General features: G+C 43.3%; 1 protein-coding gene across 5 annotated transcripts in view; it reads right to left on the bottom strand.

Annotated features, from left to right (window-relative positions):
- The window catches only part of SEMA6A (sema domain, transmembrane domain (TM), and cytoplasmic domain, (semaphorin) 6A), a 129,689-nt gene that overhangs the window by 70,568 nt on the left and 37,695 nt on the right, over positions 1-21,426 (bottom strand). Inside the window, exon 1 of one of the 5 annotated variants that reach the window (XM_005857346.2) lies at positions 16,712-16,734. The exons of the other annotated variants lie outside the window; for them this stretch is intronic. The gene's annotated coding sequence lies outside the window, so the exon portion shown is untranslated. Of the gene's footprint in view, positions 1-16,711; positions 16,735-21,426 lie in introns of those variants that run through there. 5 annotated transcript variants of the gene reach the window in all.

The raw sequence follows: 21,426 nt of genomic DNA, 5'->3' as shown, positions 1-21,426 counted from the left end.
TCTGTAATACTTTAAACAATAAAATAAAATTTAAAAAAAGTAACATGCCTAAATGGAGGGCACTTTCCCTAGCCCTTCGATAAATGTTTGTAGAGAGACTTTAGAGATATTAATGACCTGAGTTTTCCATGAACCTTTGTCAAAACCCTAAGCTGATTTGAACCCAAATAGAGCAATCGCGGGCCTTTGACAGGATGCCTCTCCCTGGTAATTTCTCCTCCGTTCAGTGTGGTAAATAGAAAACAGTCTCCCAGCCATAACTCCCCCCTTCCTGCTCCTTGCTTGGCCTGGGACTGCTCAGGCCTACATGGCTGCAGGGATGTGTTCTCTCCCCCTTTGGAGTGGAAGTCAAGTCAAACTTGGCTCAGAGAGAAATAAAAACAACCTGCAAGCCTCCCTCTCTGAGCTCTGAGTAATGGCTTAAAATAACAATATCACCGATCACAGATGATTGGAACTTTGACTGAACCCTACAAAAACTCTTTTGCTTTTTTGGTAACAAGTCTCAAGATCAGGATGTGAAAAACATTCCCTTGAATTAGACTCAGATCAGGCTCTCTCGCGCTCGCTGCATGCCACTTTTCATTGTCTCCTTGTCTCCTTGAATGAGCTCTGATGCTCTCCCAGTCCCCCGAGAGCCAAAGACAGAGTTTAAATTTGACTACAAGCTTCTAATTGTATATCAAGAGACATCATGTCATTTTAGGATCTGCTCCACAACGAAGCATGATACTGCTGAGTGGGCTTTTTCATCAGTAAAATATTATAAACATAGTGGGTTATCTGTATGTATATCTAGACACATCCAGAACAAAAATGAGATGGAAACATTATCTCTTGAATTTCCACAATGTTCTTATATTCTTCAGGAAATTCATTTTTTTATTTTATTTAAAAGGGCGGGCGGGGAGGGGAGGAAGGAGGGGTAGAGGAGAGAAGGAGGTCGGGGAGAGATGAGGTGTGGGGGGGATGCGGTAGAACCTGTGCTATGTTCTGATAAACCAGATGAAAACTGCAAACCCATACATTCAAACCTATTTAAATTTATTGTTGAATTTGGTAGATATTGCTAAGTTTTTCTGGAATTAGTGATATCTTTATTGGCTTTGCTTATGTTCTTTTCACATAAAGAGCTACTCATTCGGCTGGCTGGATTTACTTGGAGCAGGTATCAGTTTGAATTGCGGTGGAGAGAGCACCATTCACTAGTTGCCTCTTCCCAATCGGCCAAATCTAGTGATAACACTCCCTAAAATGTCCATCTGTTTTTAAAGTGAAATCCTACCCTCAAAATTAATAACTATTTCCAAACATCCTGAAAAAATATGCTTCCTTAAGGCCAATGAGAGTAAGTTCCAGGAAACTATGGGTTTGTTTAAATGTCTCTAGTACTTAACGACTTGATTCCTTATGTAGGTGACTTAAAGGACACCGTACAGAAACAGATTTACAGACCTGTTCACAGAGATGAAGGGGGTCAGCATCTGGATGAACTATTATGTTGGTAGTAGTTAATTTTAATTAAATATACCTCGGTTCTCCTTAAGTTTATAAGAAAACCAAGGTTCATTTCTCTCTGTTCCTCTAAATGTGGATAAAACAAGTTGGTTTTAGAAATACAGGTTCACAATCCCTTATTTGCAATTACAAAACAAAAACACAAAAAGCAAAAACAAATCCCAAAACCTGAAAACCAAAAGTTTTCCTATTCATTCTGTGACTAAACTTTACCTGAACTGACATGAGACCATTTAAAGTCTTTTTTATCTAAGTCTTAGTATATATATACACATATACTAGAGGCCTGGCGCATGAAATTCATGCGGGGGGTGGAGGGTGGGGTGGGGGGGGGTCCCTTCAGCTCGGCCTGTACCCTCTCCAATCCGGGATTTCCAGTTGAATTCCCATTTGGTGTTTTTACGCAAATTGAGAAACTGATTCTAAAAGTTATAAGTAAATACAAAGGGTCAAGACTCTAGGACAGGGGTGGGCAAACTTTTTGACTCGAGGGCCACAATGGGTTCTTAAACTGGACCGGAGGGCCGGAACAAAAGCATGGATGGAGTGTTTGTGTGAACTAATATAAATTCAAAGTAAACATCATTACATAAAAGGGTACGGTCTTTTTTTTTTTTTTAGTTTGCCCACGGCTGCCCTAACTGCTCCTCTGCCGGCCTGATCACCCTAACTGCCTATCTGCTCTCCCCTCCTTGCCTGATCCCCCTAACTGCCTATCTGCTCTCCCTTCCTCTCCGCACCCTTCGAACCCCTGGCTCAGGAGTGCTGAGATCTCTCCTCTGGGGCCCCGCCACATCCTGATTGGTGGTTCAGTGACGGCATCCTGGCTAATTTGCATATTCCTCTATTATTAGTATAGATTTCACTGCACAAACATTGATAGGTTTGATTACTGGATGCTGCCCCCACAGGCATATATGTCCCAAGTTACTTTTCTGAAATCTAAAAAATTTAAAACTCTGAAACACATCTGTTCCAAGAAGAGACTGTAGAACTTTATTCCTTCATCCCTGAGGAAATTAAAAAAGAGGGAAAGGAGACCCTCCGAGCAGAATTTCCAGCACTGGTTCTTCTAAACCCAGGAACTCTCTAATGACCCCACGGTGAAGTGTGAGATTCCCAAAGAATTTAAAAAATGTAATCGACTTCACTTATTTTTTAAAATCTCTATCATATTATACTTTACTTGCAAGAATAATTCAGAGATTGTGAATTGCTGACTGTGTTATCTAGTCTTAATTTCCTATCTTGTGTTCATAACAGGGTTCCAGGCTCCTATCCAGACAAGCAACTTACAAGAACTGGCCTCCACAACATGAGTGATGCTCAGCACAGAGGTGATCTTGGTAGAGACGGTCTGTCCCATGCCTCCCGTGGGTGAGCAGTGACATCCAGCAGCGCACATGTGACTGCCTCACCCGGTGCAGCAACCCCAGCCTGGACACACTTCATCTTCCTTCCATCTGACAGCCAACTACAGGTGGGTCAGCCCACTTCTCTCTGTGCTAACTGTGTCGCCGTCGCAGGCTCTCTGCGGTTGGTGGTGGTGTCTCCAAAGGAATATCCACAGTGTCTGCAGCCTGTAACCTTTCTTTCCCCAGAGGAATGACCCTGGGGATGGTTTTTCCAGTCCCCATAATCAGAGGGAATGGTCAGCTGGCAGTGACTGCTCTCTGCTTAATTTTCAAACACCTGCAACTTTCTTTTTATAAAACACCAGTAAGTTGAACGATTAAGTTTAAAAAATGAAGAATTTATATTTCAAGACTAATTTGGGAGGGCAACTGTTATCTTGGGGAGTGACAAAGGAGGAAGACATACTCCCTCTCTCTCTCTTCCCTTCGTCTAGGAGGGCCCTCGCCACATACTGGCCCCTGCTTTCTTTCTCACTGAGTAGACACTGGGCATCAGGTACAGCGGTAATCAGTTCTAACTCTGCGATAAAGTGGAGGCACGTGGTTAATAGCAGCAATCCAAATTATCTGGAGGGAAAACAGCACATGGATATTACCAATTAACCCGTGAATCGAAAGAGAAATAAATAAATAAGTCTTGCAATCCCCATAATTAATAGCCCAGCAGACAATCACTGTAATTACAATCTCTGTGAGAGAGACCAGAATCAGGAGGGAAAGTGAAATTATCCAATAAGCTTGAGTGTGACAAGCGGAAACCAAATTAAAGTGCTGAGGGTAAGACAAATGAGAGGCGATAAATCAGAGAGAAAGCGAGCGTGAGCCCATGCCCAGCCTAGCAGTGGGGCCCAGGCAGCTGGTCACCCCAGGAGAGCACAAGGATCCCTGAATGCACGTGCTCCGAGGCACAGGAAATGCATAAATGGCTCTGAAAGCTACTCATTGCCTGGTTATTGGAAAGCCCAGAGGCCCATCTGGGTCAGGCAGGCTTTCACTGGTAAGGATTCGGAGGGCTGAGCAGTGAGATGGAAAAAGCACAGCTCTGGAACAGGTGGAAAAGGAATAATGCATGAACTTTTCTAACGGCACATTCCCCCAGCGATATTCTTCCTGTTCGGTTAACATAATCTTCATTGCTCCAAAGAGTAAAAAAAGAAAAGTCATTCTGAAGTGGTATGCAGGAATAAGCGGATGTGTTCTTCACAGACCTATTTAATCAGCCCTTCCAGCAACACTAAGGTATGAACGAAGGCTGAGACTCACCCAGAATCCTCAGTGAGGTGAGAGCAAGATGCTGTATGGCACCTGAGCAAGATGACCCAAGCTTGGGCCCTGCGTCACCATATGAAAGTGAGGGGTCTAAGAATGCCTCCTCCTCCCTCACACAAAAAGTATATTTGAAGGTTAAGAATCAATAGTAATTTTTTCCATTTTTTTGCAAGCAATTTTACTCCAAAGGAGCATTGCTTTTGTACATCATGAACTACTTCTTTAATGTTTTGGCAGAGAAAACATAGTACAAGTGTGTAGGCATTGAGACAGGACTTTATTTTCAATGTTCAGTAAAATAAGAAACCGCCTCTGTTAGTGGTTTGCCTTCACTCATCCATTCATTCACTCAAGAAGTGGTTGAGTCTAACATGTGCATGCAGGGCACTGTGCTGGGATAGAGTGGGATACTGAGGTCATGGGTTCTGTGCCTGTCAAGAGCCCCCAGACCCCTGTGGGAGATAGTACCTGAGCAGCCAGCTGTACCAAAGTGGAAGGCAATGTAAATGTAAAAGGAAAAACTCTAGGAGTTCAGAGGACTGAGAGGGAACATCCAGATATTGATTCTACAACCCAAACACATGCCATATTTGTCCACTTCTCTACATGCTACCTGCCACCTAGGATCGTCCAATCCACCATCAGCACCTGCTTGGCCAACTGCAGTAGCTTCCTAATCACTTTCCCTCCTTCCATTTGGCCGTCCTTCCATTTAATCTCCACAGAGAGGCTGATGGTCTTTTTAGAAACATAGATCAGATCATGTCCTCTCCTGCATGAAACTCTTATAGTCACTTATTGTGTTTACAACAAAGTTGAAACCCACAATCCAGGATGCAAAATGTGCCATATACTCCCTGCCCCCATCTTGTTCCCTCCCACCATTTCCCAACTCTGCTCCAGCCCGCGGCCTGGTTTCCCTCAAACACAGGCTCTCACTCCTGCCTGTGGACTTGCTGCTCCCTCCCCTTGGAAAGATATTCCCCTCCCCCACCCAGTTTTCATATAGCTGGCTCACTTTTCGGAATGCAGTTAAAACGTCACTTCCTTGAACAGGCCTTCCCTGACCCTAAAACAATCCAATGCTTTCCCCCCATCACTTTGTCCTCAATATCTGTAATGGATTTGTCCCTTGTTGCCATTTCCACAAGTGTATTCTTGTTTACTTTTGTCTGTCCCTCCCCTCCGTTAGAATGTAAGCTTCGTAAGGGCAAGTTTGTCTTGTTAATCACTGTATCTTCATGTTCTGGAACAAAGCTCGCTACACAGTGAACTCCCAGGAAATACTGGAGGTGGAATAAGTGTTACTCCAAGAAAGAACTTCAGAACAACTTCTGACAAATCAATGTTAAAGAAGAGTGGATATGCAAGGGGCAAGGGTAGGCATTCTCATATATCTTAAGAGAAACCTGGAAGACAGTTATGATGGTAAAACTAAGATCAATGTGCAGAAACTATAAGGAGATAATGTCTGCTCAAAATAAGGAGGAACTTGTAGTAGTTACAGTAGCACAAACATGGACTGGCCAACCTACAGGGGTGGGAGGCTGGATGAGTGCCGGGGTGGAAGGAACATTGTCGATGGGAGGCAGATATTGGATGGAGGGCTGGACTAGACAATGTTTAAGATTTCAGTGGAAAGCATTACTTATGATTCTTGGATCCTCCAACAAGTCCTTCCTCCCACAGAGTGAGGAAACATTGTTTAGTGGAGGAAGCCATAGATGGTCCAGCACAATCCTGCTGTTGACTCAAGCTCTTGCTGGAAGCTGCCCAGATAGCTGTTGATGAAATAACATGTCTGGAATCAAAAGACTAAAGAGAAAGTCCTCAGGCTTTGGCCAGGTCTCATTCATTCAGGATCCCAGTTTGACCATCTTGGCTAGGTGATAGGTCAGTAGCCAAAAAGTATATGCAAGGAGAGAGATGGTCCTAACCAAATGAGCACCAGAGGGTTTCTGGAGTGGGAACATACACCGTACACACTGCCCTACCTCTTCTCATCTCCGCAAAGCTCAGAGAAGGTGTTCGAGTGTGGGATACAAAGTGAAGCTCTGGTGTGTGGCCTTCCTGGGGATGAATGTCATCCACATTGGCTTGTTACTAAGGTTCAATTGCCAGTGACATACAGGCCCCAAGAGATGATTTAACTCCGCTCTTGTCTCAAATCCCTTCCCAGTGACTCATAACTTTCTCCTGACACCACAACAGCTGGGCCAGCCAGCTGGAGAAAAGACACACAGATGTTGCTGGCTGGAGTTAGAGGGAGTTTGGGGGCCCTCATCTGTGCAATCAGCCCAGAATGCCTCGGTGGGCCACAGAGTGTGGGTGTTCCTTGCTTTGCAGACAAGAGACATGGGTGGGGATGTCTTCTTTGTCATGGACCATCTCTCATCCTTCTGTCTTCGAGCAAAGAGCACTACAGCTCCTCTCCTTATGAAACTCAGAGAAGTTTTATTTCTTTTGGGACTATCAAATCCTTGAGCCAGTCCATCTGGAAGAAGGTATGAATGATAGTACTCTGGCCAAAACACACCACCCACCCGGAGATCTGGGCTCAACTCGGATCTCAAATTAGAGAATGTGTGAAAGGCTGAGAAGTTAAAGGGGAGGGGGTGGTGGAGGTGAGGGCCAAGAAAGACATGCTCTTTGTTTCTGAGAAAAGGCTTTAACACAAAGACATAAATTGAGATTCTTTGATTATACACTGGAAAAAATATGAAATATATACATATAAAGTCCTAATTAGAAATGGCTTGCTTAGGCAACATCTTGTACATTGAAGGTACTTGTTAAAAATTTGTTGATTTTGATTCAAGTGGCTTTGAGTATTTTTAAGTACCAGCATATTGAGTTCTACAATGATTGTAAAAGGGGCAATTTTTTTAAACAAATGTTGAAATACAAACCACGACTGATTTTTTTTAAAGTATTGTGAATATTTTAATTATACAAGCAACGAGTAACAGTGGTTGTCTCTGAGGGAGGAGGACTGGAGGTCAGATGTAGAAAAGAAACTAACTTTTTATAGTGTACTCTTTCATGTGTTTTTTTTTCTTGTGCATATGTTTAATTTTTGGAAGAAAACAAAATTCGTTTTTTGGTGTTTTTTTAAAAAAAATCTGTGTCCCCAGAGGCAAACCTGGAGCTCAGGCCTACTCATCTCTGCCAATTCCCACAATTCTCCCCAGGATCCTCTCCCTTCACAAGATGTTCAGCCAGTGGTAATGTTCTGGAATATGGGATGCGAGTAGTTTATAGCCATTGTAGTGTCAGTAGTGACAACTTTAGTTTACCTGTGATGCAGATGGATGTGTGTGGTCGCTGGTAGTTGGCACAACACCGTAAACCTGCCTGCATGCCATAGGAATGGCTGCCTAATTTACTGCCTGTCAAATAGAAATGTAGCAAACTCAGAAAGCCAAGGTGCAGTGAAGTCAAATACAAAGAATCAGATGCGCTCAAAGCACATACCCTTCCTATTTTTCCTTTTCCTTTCCATAAACAAGGTTCCAGTGCTGTGCATGGGAGTGCTTTTCCCTCTGTTTGCATGTTCATTTCTGGTGTCTCCATGTTCTCTGGTGTCACTGCCCTTTCTTGGCCATCACCTCCCATGGCAAAGAAAGGCCAAAGGCTGCTTCTCAAGCATCCCCAAAGGATGCCCCCACTTTTTAGAAGGTGAATGAGTGTCTCTTCTGGGATGGTCACCTTGGACTATCCCAGAATGACTGCTCCCTGAGAAGAGATGGCATTGACTAAGATAGAGACTTTATCAGAAAAGCAAAGAGTATTGAGTGGAGAGGCACCTGCTGTACCAGGAACTGATGGATGGAAAGTATCCTTCATCCTGTCCCAGCATCCTTTTCTAGAAAGTGAGCTACAAGTGACTGTCCCCTCCTTTCTCCTCTTTTCACTCCTTTATTCAACAAACACCTAGCTACATGCTGCAGGGGTGCAGGGGGGGTGTATTTCTTACTTTCTCTGTTCCCCTTCTCCTCAAGTCCATCTCAGTCACTTTGAAGTTGCTTCTCTCACCAGGTTGGTCACAGTATGCTCCTCTTCTTTGGGCTCAAAGTCTCTCACTGGGGTGGGAGACAGCAGTTTCTGAGTCAGTTTCAACTCCAACTTGAACGTTGGCAGCAAGAACTGCCCATTGGAACACACATGTTCTCATTTCATCACTCCACCCGTATATGCTGCTCTGTCCATAGCTAAATGCAAAAATATATCATACTGTGAGTATAAACCAATGGTTTCTAAACTTGCACATTGGAATCGGCTGGAGAGCTTCAAAAATTAAGGATGCCTGTGTCCCACACCCAAAGACTGTGACTTAAGGCCACCAGGTGATTCCTGTGAGCAGACAAGCTTGGGAACCGCTGATATAAACACAAGTGGTATCCAAATTACAATCCTAATCCCTTCCATTTCAATGCCTGCCGCTATAGCCAGGGATAATTAATCATGATTCAAAAAACTTGTACTTGCGCCAGCTGCATGGAGTGGCTTTTAAAACATCTAAGTTTATTTCGTGCCCCCCTACCCTCATGCCAAACCACTAACAAAGTATGATTTAACACATTAAAAATTACAGGGAGCCATGCAGAAACCTTTCTAGCACAGCGCTTGCGAAGTATTTTTAATGTAAACAGACAATAGGTACGTTCTATTTAGTGACAGGATTGAAATAAAGCAGACCTAATTAACCCACGGAGATGCTACGGAGGACAGGCCCTGTGAATACTGCGCTAGGAAGCCTATCTCATAGCTTTATCAAAACGGTTTTCTCTTCTCGTGTGCCCTGGTAACCTGGGAAATATAAATTTTGATTACTGATTGCTGCATTGTTAGTAACTGACTATATATCATCAGTAGCTGGTCACCAGTGTCAGCCTAGACTTAATTATCTCGGCTGAAGAGAAAGTAACCCCATGAAAGAACCGTTTTCCAATTAAAGCAGCATAGAATATGTGATTTGTCTCTCGGGCGATATCCAGTTCATATTCCTTTTCATGCTATTTGTATTGTGTTCTTTTCCTGATTACAAGCTCAGAGTTGTGAATCTTGGGCTCCCTAACAAGAAACACATAAATATCAGGAGGGCAGCTGTCAGACCATTAAAAAAATCATGAACAGTCACCACCAAAAACACAACAGTAATTACTGAGTTTCCACCAGAAAAATGCTCCTGTTAAGGTGAAAGACATCTTTCAACATAACCATTTATTTTCACAGGTTCTTAACCTCCTATAGAATGTGTGTACGATTGCATGTACATTCAAACACACACACACACACACACTCACACACACAATTTTGAGAAGATATTCTTTATGGGGTCACAACATAACCATTTATTTTCACAGGTTCTTAACCTCCTCTAGAATATGTGTACAATTGCATGTACAAACACACACACACACACACACACACACACACATGCGCACACAATTTTGAGAAGATATTCTTTAGGGGGTCTGATGTTCTATGCTTTGTCTTAGCTATTATTTCAATGACAAGGGGAACATTTTTCTACTAGTACAAGAAAAAAAATGTTTTGGGTAAAGACCTAGGCAATTCTCTCTCTTAACTCATCTTCCTTATCTTACTTGTTTTGACTGCTGTTAGTTCATTTATCCCAACGGAATGTCTGCCTATTTGCCTATCTAGGCACTTCTTTATCCCAGGAGCAAGTACAAAAGTTTGTCTTCTCTGTGACTAAGTTGACCCTGACTACTTTGTAAACACAGGCTTGGAACCAAGTCTGGGTTGTTTCAGAAATACTCACTGGGCACCCGCTGTGTGCCAGACGTGTCCTAGGCACTGAGGAGCCTCAGTGAACAAAAGAAGCCTCTGCTTTCATGCTTATATTCTAGTGGGTCTCCATCCCATTCCTTCGTTTCATATCTGAGTGGCCCTGGGTTAGTTATTCAAGCTCCGGTAGCCTCAGGTGTCTGACTGTGAAGTGGGATAGTGATGCTTTGTCTTCATTCAGTTGTTATGGTGCCTGGCCCATAAAGTCGTGTCTAATAAATATATGCTCCCATCTTCTTCTCCATGCCCTTTGTGCTTTCGGTGGGCATCTGGAAACTCTTCGTATCCTCATGTTTCAGCATCACTTGTTCCATAAAAATACTTCCTCGTGGTAATATCAATTTTCCTCTTTCCCCAAAACTGACCAACCATAGCCTTCTGTGCCTTGCATGGGAGCTGCCCACATTTATTTCACTTATGCACAGCTGCCATTCTGAGAAGATGATAACTACCATTTGGTGTTTAACCAAAATTTCATGGACGTCTAAATGTTCCTTTTGGGTGAGAGAGGGTTGCACTTTTAAAAATGTATATATTTGTATGGACTGGAGAGAGAAAGAGGAAGGGAGAGGGAGAGAGAAACATTGATGTGAGAGAGAAACATCGATCGGTTGCCTTCTATACGTGCCCTGACCTGGGACTGAACCCGCATATAGGTATGTGCCCTGACCGGGAATTAAACTGGTAACGTTTCAGTGCATAGTATGATGCTCAGCCAACTGAGCCACTCTGACCGGGCAGGAGGGTTGCACTTTTTATGATGCATTTTTTTAAGGACCATGTCAATGTAAAAAGGAGAAACAGTCTCTGGTCGCTGATGTTAGTCATTATCTACTTGGTTCATATCTCTCTTCCCAACTACATGGAAAATATCTCAAAGAGGAGACCCTTTCACTTCTACTTATTTTCAGCAATTTACATTGAGCACTTGTTAGACTGTGTTGATGAGCAAGGCACTGTCTCAGGCATTGTGACCGGAGAAAGATGAGGAGTGGCTGATGGATAAGAATTTGGGAAGGAAGCAGCAAAGAACTTTTTTCTAACCTCTCACCTATCAGTTCTAGGTGAGCAGCCTGCCCACGCATGTTGGTTTTAGAATTTGGGAAGGAAGCAGCAAAGAACTTTTTTCTAATCTTCTCACCTACCAGTTCTAGGTGAGCAGCCTGCCTGCTACCCAGGATTAACAACATACACCATGGTTTCAGTGAACTGCCCCTAACAATAAGGTTGAGAATTCTCACAATTCAGTTGAATTGGTGAAGTTTATAAGAATGGCTCTTACTGGATTTTCTTCTGCTTTCTTCTCTTCTTCTGATCCTTTGTATCTTATACTACTCTGCCCTGGGCCATTTTTTCCCCAATACTATCCCTTACCCTCACCCAACTTCTCTGTCACTTTCTTCTTTCTGCCTTGGGAATTCCTATTCTTCCCTTAAAGTCACTGTTCAAACATCACCTCCTCAGCAGGGTCTTCCCTGATCCTCACTGACAGTTAATCACTATTGTCTCTCCTTTCTTCCACATGAAGGAGCTCCATCATAACAACCAAATTGACATTATTTGTTTACTAATCTGCCCACACCACTAGACAGTGAACCTGGGAAAGACTAACAAATGTTTTATGGATAAATATATGAATCAATGAATGAATGATTGAATACACAATTTGTGTCTTCAATTTATGGGGAGACAGATGTCAATAACAAACTGCTAAATAAAGTTACAAATACATATAAACCACATGAAAAGTGCTACACATTCATAGTTTTAATTTTTCCAGAGAGGTGTAAATTTATTTACATAGTTCACTTCATAGTGGATTGGAGTCTTGAAGCAGTTACTATAGATTGCACCAGACTTGCTTTTTTAAGGGCCTTAGTGCTAGCTGGCCTCAGCAACTCCATTGTGTACACACACCCTGGTAATACACCGCAGACTGACACAGCGTTTGCCTTTGTACTTGGGAACACAGGCTCTTGAAATATACATGAAATGTAAGACGCTAGTATTCCTACAATAACGTGAACACCTCCATATTCTATGAAATCCCTGACCTAGTTACATTGCTGAAAGCAGAGCTTAAGTGCATGTAATGCCCAGCACATGGAAGAAATTGTTATCTTGAGAAAAGTAAATTTGGCATTCCCCAAATTCTGTGTTATTAAATCTGTGACCGTAATATTGCATTGGAGTCGATTTTTTATTCAATTATATGGACAATGAAATAAGAACTGAGAAAGATGTAGCTGGCCCAGGTTCCCCCGGGTGTGAAAAGATGATATTTATTTTATCAACTTCTGACAATGAAGTTAAAATTGTTACTTAAACCTCCTACCAGCAAAATATCAATTCAAACAGAGGTTAATTCTTCGCAGTCATACTTGGCTTTAAACATTTTGTCATCAGAACTAAGTAATTGAACATTTCTGCCCTAAAAATGGGTGGAGTTGGATCTTGCAAAATGCTGGATAAAGAAAACTGAATGTGGCCAAAAGATGATGATTGCCAAATTAAACAAATGGATTTGGGGCTTGCTAAATAAAATAAACTTTTTCTAATGACTTAATGCAAGGAAATATATGGTATTTTAATTACATGGAGGGAAATATTTCTTACCCAAGAAGTTTCAGAAAGTGATCTTTTATACCCAAAAGGCCATGAAAGGTGAAATTATAAATGAGGTCGGAGAAAGAATTCTTATCCATCTCCCTCCTAATAGCTGATGTTCTAGCTATGTGCTAGGAGAACAGGCTAGGTACCACATACTGTTCCGTGTCTCTTTGTCAAACCAGTTGGTTTAATGAATTCTGATTGTTAGTTTTAAGGCAGTCAGAGTTAACAGCATGGCACGAAAGTCAGTAAGAACTTTCAGTTAAAAGTAAACTCTGAGACCACAAATCCTTAGATAAGATTAAATTTTAACATCCAAACATCTCTCAACTAATTTATCTAACCCGCTGAAGTCCAATTCAAGTGTCATTAATTTAATAAACACTCAAGTCTAAATACCACAAAGCAAAAGCTTATTAAAAATGAACAAAGAGGCAATTTAGAGAACCAAAAAAGGGATGGGGGAGGGGGGCATGCAGATTTTTCCTTGGCAACTCCTTGCAGGATAGAGGTTGCAGGGATAATTTCCTTTAGTTCCTATCATTTAAGTGAATCTAGTTGTAAAGCAATTTACACTCTCCAGGATCACTACAGGTTAAACACCTCATCAACAATGTGTACCCCTTACTGCCGGCTTCCTTTTCCTTTCTTCATTTCCTTTCTTAACAATCGGATACTACTTTATGTGATTAACATAGCACATAGGCTCTTTCTCATTTTCCAACTTCATCTTTTGCAACCAAAAAGTGAGAAACAAGCCTTCGTAAACTTCCTGTCACGTTTCACGCTTGCCTGTGGATATAATGCGGATTTCTAGAAGTGCCCAATGGAAGGGAAGCACCACCACATAGACCCCAGTACCTTGCTGGCCAATACCTCTTGTCCCCACCCCCACCCCCATCCCCCAATCCTCATTTATCTTTACAGAGTGGAGCTGATACTGTAGAAGCAGCTGATTATCAGGAAAGCCAACTCAGGTAAATTAGCTTAATGAAAAAGATGACTTTGTATATGAGTATATCTTTGACTGGGCTCAAATATCCACTCAGCTAATGAGCCTGCGATAGGATCCTGGCAGAGGTGTCATCATTCTGCCACTAAAAGCCTTTCCGAAGACCTGCATCCTATCTTCCTCTCTGAAAACTAGGCAAAAGCTTAACAGCTGCCAAGCTTCCAAAATGCAAACAGCAGCAGTTGCCTATCTACGTTGTGATTGATAATACACAAAAATGCATGACTACGTCCTCGATATTCTGGCCTGAAACAAATTAAGGATCTAAACCTTTGTGCTAGGCAGATAGCCAGTGTGTTGCGGGGACGGCTGTGGCTCTATAATTATATCCAGCCTGATAATCATCCATTCTACTGCCGCGGACGGCTGGTGCCCAGGGACTTTAATTTCACTGTCCCCCTCCACCAGATAATGCCTGACTCTGTGTCACATTGACTGTGAAACACACTGAAGGAGATAAATGAGTTTTCCTCTGACGGCGTTAAATTAACTAATGGATTCTGATTGTGAAACTGGCATAATAATAAGCCATGGCTCTGCCAGGACTGGGTGGACATGTAGGCAGTGTCTAAGGTGTTATTAACCTCAGGCAGTAAAACAACAACCAAAACAAAAAGAATCTGGCCAGTGCGAATAATGAACCTATTTAGAGTGAATAGGGATTAACCAAGTACTTTATATTTCAACCAGTGAGTTTAGTATCTTGAGATGCAGCTAGAAGGCAGCTGTTGTGTGGTCTAAAACCAGGGATTAAGTGAGCAATTTTCATCAGCATTTCCCCCTTTTCTTGGAGGGCTGCCTTTTGTTTTCCTAATCAGAAGGCGGTTATAATTCAATGTGGCTGCACATACATCCATTTGAATTAAATGTTGTAAATCTTAAGTATATTAGAATGAAAATAACCAATGTTTACATTACTTTTGTTCTAATATAAAAGGCACTATTGCTTCCAATAATTGATAAGGGACATTATAATCTGCACAATAGGCTGATTGTACAAATTCCAATGTTGCAGCAACATAGACTCCCTGTTACACATGGCCTTAATTTTTCATATATATTTTTCTTTTATTCACTAGAATATAGTATAGGTTTCATTTTCATGCAGCTGAAAAGATAAATGTCCTTTCCCATGTTCCCATCAGAAGTCTGTATGTTCTGAGAAGTTAAAAAATTATTATTCAGCTGTCCCATACTGTATTAAGACTGAAATTTGGCATCCCAAATGTGAATTAGTTTCCAAAGAGTAACAGAATCTGGGTTTGTTTGAGGTTCTTTTTGGAGAAAAAATATTTTAGAAGCTTAACTTACTTTACTTATTTTTAAAATATTTCACACTTTAAAAAATATGTGTTGTGTTTTTTTTTTAATTTTAGAGAGAGAGGAAGGGAGAAAGAGATAGAAATATCGATCAGCTGCCTCTTGTACACCCCCTATTGGGGATGGAGCCCACAACCTGGGCATGTGCCCTGACTGGGAATTGAACTGGTAAACTCTGGGTACATAGGTCAATGCTTAACCACTGAGTCACAACAGCCAGGCAAGCTTAACTTACTTAAAAAAAAAAAAGATTTGTTCTGTTTTTTTAAAAAAAAATTGCATAACATTTTATATAAAACCCACTAGACTTCTGAAAATTGCAAACCCATATTCATCTAAAAATTTTACCTTTAAAAACAGGCTACTGAAGATGCAAAACTTGTAGAATCTTTCTTAATCAGTCACCAAAAAAACCCTTTATTTTAGGTGGAGTATTTTCAGAAGGGCTCCTCTGCCTAATAGTAATTTATTTTTGCAAAATAATAACATTTTGTGTGTTTTCCAAGCATCAAGTGTGTAATGACTCATTTAATCTTCACAACACATTGAAATGCATCCTATTATTATCATCCCCATGTTACAGATGAGGAGACTTCCTAAGGTCACACACTAGTAAGTGGGGCAGCACGGATTTGATCCCTGGGCAAGCTGGCTCCAAAGCCCATATTCTTAACTACTATGTACACTGCTCTCTAATCATAGTCATTTCCGAAATCGTAAATTCACTAACATTTAATCAGTGCCTGCATGCAGGGCATCTCACTAGAGGTTTCGGGCAAGGATGGGGAGGGTCTGGAGTGGAGAAAAGAGGGAACTGAGCTTTAAAAAAGCACAATTCCTACCACAGCTTTGTGGGCCAGATGGACATGACTTTAATATGATACACTAAAGCAGCGGTTCTCAACCTTCCTCATGCCGCAACCCTTTAATACAGTTCCTCATGTTGTGGTGACCCCCAATTTCATTGTTACAAATTGAACATAATTAAAGCATAGTGATTAATCACAAAAACAATATGTAAGTGTTTTCCGATGGTCTTAGGCGACCCTGTGAAAGGGTCGTTCGACCCCCAAAGGGGTTGCGACCCACAGGTTGAGAACCGTTGCACTAAAACCTGCCTTTTCCAACCGGCCCTTCTGGTTGGGGGAATCGTGGGACCCGGCAGTTAGTGTCTCTGAGGTATCTGAGTCCCGTTGGATGGTAGAACTGCGTGCCCAGGCCCCAACTGCTTGTGTAAAGGCCCTCTCGTTCCACTGGAGACATTTCCAAAGGCAAGCCTTCTAAAAACACCCACAGCCTGCTGGGAGCGGTCCTCCCTCACCTGTGTCACTGTGCTTGTGATTTTCCCGCAGACGCCAGTGGACATCAATGGCAGTGCTTCGGATGTGTTTGCTTTGAAACCCTGGCTCTTAGCGCTCCGTCACACATAAGCCAATTGTTAAAGTGTCATTAGCCCAGACCCAGACAGAGATGACAGGTGTAAACAGTTTATAATTTACAAAGTGCAGGATCGGGTTTCTCCATGCCCTGTGCCAACAGCTCACAAACACACCTGAGCTTGGCCCTGTGTGTGCACTGTACACATTCTTACAGAATTGTTTTCAAATCCATCCTAGAAGGCACCTACTTGCTAACGTTGTGGGCGTTTGGGTCCCTTTAACTGTTCATTCAAGCCATGCAAAGCTATTGGTTCATTTCGAAGTTAACATTTCAAAATGCCGTGTTCACCTAAAGAACCACACTTTAGGAATACCTGCACGCCTTTCTGCTGGGCCGCAGACTCCCTTCTTTGTTTCTTCCTTTGTGTAACCCACGGAGCTGCCGTGCATTCGGGATGGCAGGTCTGAAATGCTTAGGCTTTGAGGAGGCCTGCCATTGTGGCTCTGGGCACAGACGTGGGGTCTCTGACACCTTTCTAGTCTGTCCTACTTAGCTGCCTTCTGCACTTTTTAGGGCTGACATGTTTCAGTAAAACTTTGACTGACTGGAATACTTGGGAGAGGGCGTTCTGGTTGAATGATGCCCTGGTTAAACTGAAAGTTATTTAGAAAGCCCTTGTTATTGAAAATCTTTCCAAAGTACATCAGCACATTTTTCTCTGAAGTGAGGCAGCAGTGCTGGAGAAAAAAATGGCACCTAGCTGTTTGGAAGGGCTCCGAAACAATAGCCAAGCTGCTACCCACTCTTCAGTGCTTTCTCTTGCTTGAGAGCAGCCCCCCTGCCCCCTCCCCCGGATTGATGAGGCAGCTGGAATTCCCAACCCTTGCTACTCTTTTTCTCTTCTCTGGACAGAGCCTAACTTCCTACCAGGCTGATAAAACAAAGGCCAGGAGGCCATCAGCTCTCACCTTTCCTTCCTCCACCTCCAGACTTCTCCCTCCAGTCTCCACATGACCCCTTCTTCACCCCTGTCTGCAACCATTCTCCCCACCTCCCAGAGGGTGCCCACCTCGCTGCCCTGCTCTAGTAGTTTCCTTTGCTCACCATCCAGTGACATGCCCACAGACATGCCTGCTTCCCTTCTCCCAGCAAACCTTTCGTCTCCTTCCCTTGAAGGCTACGTCCTTCCTCATTGCCAAACACCTGGCAAGGTCAGTACAGCTAAGACCTGCATTTGCTCCTTAACCCTCCATCCCCTCCACAGCTATGCCCCTGACCCCCTTGTCCTGTGATTCCACCAACACGGCTCTCACAGAGGCCACTGATGATTAGCTACCAGATCCAAAGGCTTTATTCTTGGCAAGCCTTGTTGATTCTTCCTAACGCAGCTGAAATCCCTTACCTTCTCTCCATCTCTACTGCCACCACTGTTCTGCTGAACTTCTTGTGTATAGAGTGTAAGTCAGATCTCATCACTTCTCTTCACTGCTTCCCCAGGCACTCAGAACAGCATGTGGACATCCCTAAACTGGCTGCATGCTCAGGTCCCGAGAGCCCTGCCCCCGCCTTCACCACATCCCAGCTAGGCTTTGGGTCCTCACATACCCTAGAGCTCCTTCTTGCCCGGAGGTGCCCTCTCACTAGAAAGCTCTCTCCCTTGACTTCTCCTGGCTGGCTCCTCCTTCACATTACTTCCTTGAAGAGACCTTCCGTGGCCAGCCATCTGTGTGGGTTCCCGACACCACCCCTCCCCACAAGGCCCTTTTTCATGACACCCCATTCTTTCCCTTCATGCTGGTGACCACAGGCTGTCATGGGGAATAGACTTGAATGTTACTGATTGGATTATCTTCTGCCTCCATGAGGCTGTGAGCACCATGAATTTTGGCATCATGTTCTTTTTATTCGCCCCTGGACACCCAGTGCTGAACCCCGAATCAGACACGTAGTTACTGTGTGATTGAATGAACAAATGAAGACTTTATACTTTTACAACAGAAGGCCGTTCTAGAAGGACCACAGAAGCCTAACCAGAGGCATACCTCAATAAAGAACAACTGAGGGAATCCACATTAAGCTTTCTAGCATTTGAAATGCCTTACTAGTGTTTACATATGTGCAAATCAGGCCACTCATCCTGGAGGAGAAAGGCACTTAGCGTAATACAAATACACCTTTTACGGGGAAATGAGGGAACCACAGCCATTGTGTTCATAGTGACTTAGGGTGGCCTGGAGGAGGGCTGCCCGGCATGGGTCAGCACTAGCACAATTGAGAGGAGTCCAGAGTGCAAAGGAGGGGTGAGCCCCACGGTGGGGGTTAATCCTACCCAGCCAGGGAAGCTAAAGTTAGACCCAGTCCTAAGGTCATTGACCTGGCTGGAAACAGGGAAGCTGGGTAGCAAGTGGGTGCAAGTCTGCATAAACACAAAGCTGGCTTTCCACCGGACGGTTCTGGGAAGGAGACAGGAAGGATTTGGGTGGAGATGAATAGGAATTGCAGCGATGAGCAAAAGGCCCGGTTGTATAAGGAAGTTGTTGTGAGTACATATGAATGAGCAGCAGGAGTTTCTTGATAGGCATGTGATCTTTGGATTTTGAACTATTTAGAAACTGTGATCAAGGTAACAGCACAGTTATACGGACTTTGTGTCCAATCAGAAAGGCAGGGGAGTGAGGCTGATGACGTTCACAGGATCAGATGGGAATGCAAACCTCAGGGAAGAAGGCTGCTGTCAACCTCAGGGAGAGAATGAGTGACACCTGATCCGCTGGGGTTCCACTGGAGGCCTCACTCTCCCCTTTGCTTGTGCCAGGGGGCTGGTGCTGAGCTGAGGGAGAAGTGGGATGAGGCTGCACTTTTCAACAATATTTAGCTTTTAAATAAGCCATGATACAACTACAGGAGCGGAGCTTCTGCTTAAGAGTTTCCCCCTAGAAATGATTTTGTAAAACATCACAGCCACTCCCTGAATTTTGCATCACTGCACATTTTCCTAGACTGAGGCTGTTTAAAGCAGGGTCTTTTTACCACTCTAAAGCAAGAAGATACGCAAGTCATTTTACACAGCTTTTTTGTTTTTAGGCATTCTTAAAAACACTAAAAAAAAATGCCCACCCCCAAATAACTCAATCCTATGTTCCCAAAAGGAAATGATTTCAGAAAAAGGTGCCCACCTGGCTTTTAGTTCACACAGCTCTGTCTACCTGTAAGGAACATAATAACCTCCGTTGCATAAAAAAGGTTTCTGGAATTATCTGTTAGAGAACACTTTAAACAGAGAAGTGAAGCACCAGTGAATTTGCCTTCCACTCCGTCCGCCCCCCTGTTGCAATTAGATTAGTTCTTCGGTATTATTTTAAGAGTGATTGTAACTTAATTTTTGTTAGGAAGAGTGGAGTCCATTGTTTACTTACAAACAAACAAAAGAATCTTCTCCCCTGCACTAGGATTCCTGCTTGGCTGGTTCTAAATAGATGAGGCTGACCAGATATTTACCATCAGCTTGTGAAGAAAGAGACTTTGTCCCAGGGAGCCAGAGCCCTGGGAACTCAGTCCACAGTGAGGCATTGCTCACTCGGAGCGGACTATGACCAATCGAAGTCTCCCTGTCCACATCACGGACGTGGGACCCAAACAGGAGAAGAAAAAGCCCCTCCGTGCCAGCATGTTGGGAAGACGCCGCTGCAATAAAATTGTGAAACAAACGCTGGCAGGCGAACAACAAAACGCAACCACAAACTGCCATATGCTTATCAGGGTTTGAGGGGAAAAAAGGGCCCCCAGCTTCCAGAGGACCCTGGCAGGGATCCCAGGGCCCGCGGCTCCTGAATAAGCGCCCTGTGCTGCGCTTCCTCCAGGTACCGCATTGTCTGCCACCGAGGGGCTCTCAGCAGAGTTAGAACAGCTGCACAATGCAGCGGCCTCTGAATGGTCCAGGAGCTTTTCATTCAGACCTCGTGTGATTTTTCTTAAAAAAAAAAAAATCCACAAAGCTGGTGTTCTTTTGTGCTTTACAAAGGGCAGTGCTTTTCTGGCCCAAGTTTAAGACTCATGGGCTATTAGGAGAGGCACCAGGAGCTTTTCATTCAGACCTCGTGTGATTTTTCTTAAAAAAAAAAAAAATCCACAAAGCTGGTGTTCTTTTGTGCTTTACAAAGGCAGTGCTTTTCTGGCTCCAAGTTTAAGACTCATGGGCTATTAGGAGAGGCAAGATGGACACTATATTAGCATTTTTGAAAAACAAAATAAAAAGAATAGGTGCTCCTTAAAAATCAAGTCTATGATAAGAGCAGCCCAGGATGTGGAATAGCCAGCTAGCCAGAAGCAGCCCCAACAGCAGTTAGAAGGTATTTTGACTCCTGTGGTTTTGATGAAAATCTTTTGGCAACAATCTCTCTCACACACACACAACAGGCACACACACACACACACACACACACACACAGATCTATCCATAGGAAACTACAGCATTTATTCATAATTAATCCACTTCTTGAAAAGGCGGCGGGGGGGGGGGGGGGGGGAGTAATACGAACCAGACTCACAGAGCTAGGACATCTAATCTAATACTTCTGTCTACGAGACGCGGCCTGTTCAGGAGAGGTTAAGTGACCTGTCCAAAAACACAGACCCTTCACAAATAAACGAGGAGGATGTCCTGGTGCTTCCGTACTGCCCTGCATGGGAAACGGTGTTTAGGGTCGGGGGGACCAGATCATGGGTGTTGCCATCGGCCCAGTCTGGCCTGGAACCCCTAGCACTGTTTTCCAGTTTTGTGATCTTGGGAAAAAAATCCCTTTATCATTCAGAATCTCGACTAAACACTGTGGATAACAGTAACATGTGCTCCTGGGGTTGCTGCAGAGATTAAGTGAAAGTGTAGCAAGCACTGTATAAACACTGGTTACTATGACTGTTACGACTAGTAGCGGCGGTAGTGGCATTTTCACCTTCTCAGGAATCTTAATGTTTTTTTGGGGGGCGGGGGGGGGGGGAGAGAGGAAAAAAGATAACAGAATGGATATAAAAAAATAACCACAAAGGTATATGAGTAAGCATAAGGGGAATAAATTCAGGTAGGTCACA

Source organism: Myotis brandtii, unplaced genomic scaffold, assembly GCF_000412655.1.
Source record: "Myotis brandtii unplaced genomic scaffold, ASM41265v1 scaffold1105, whole genome shotgun sequence".
In the NCBI taxonomy this organism is placed as follows: domain Eukaryota; kingdom Metazoa; phylum Chordata; class Mammalia; order Chiroptera; family Vespertilionidae; genus Myotis; species Myotis brandtii.
This window is presented reverse-complemented; position numbering and strand designations above follow the sequence as displayed.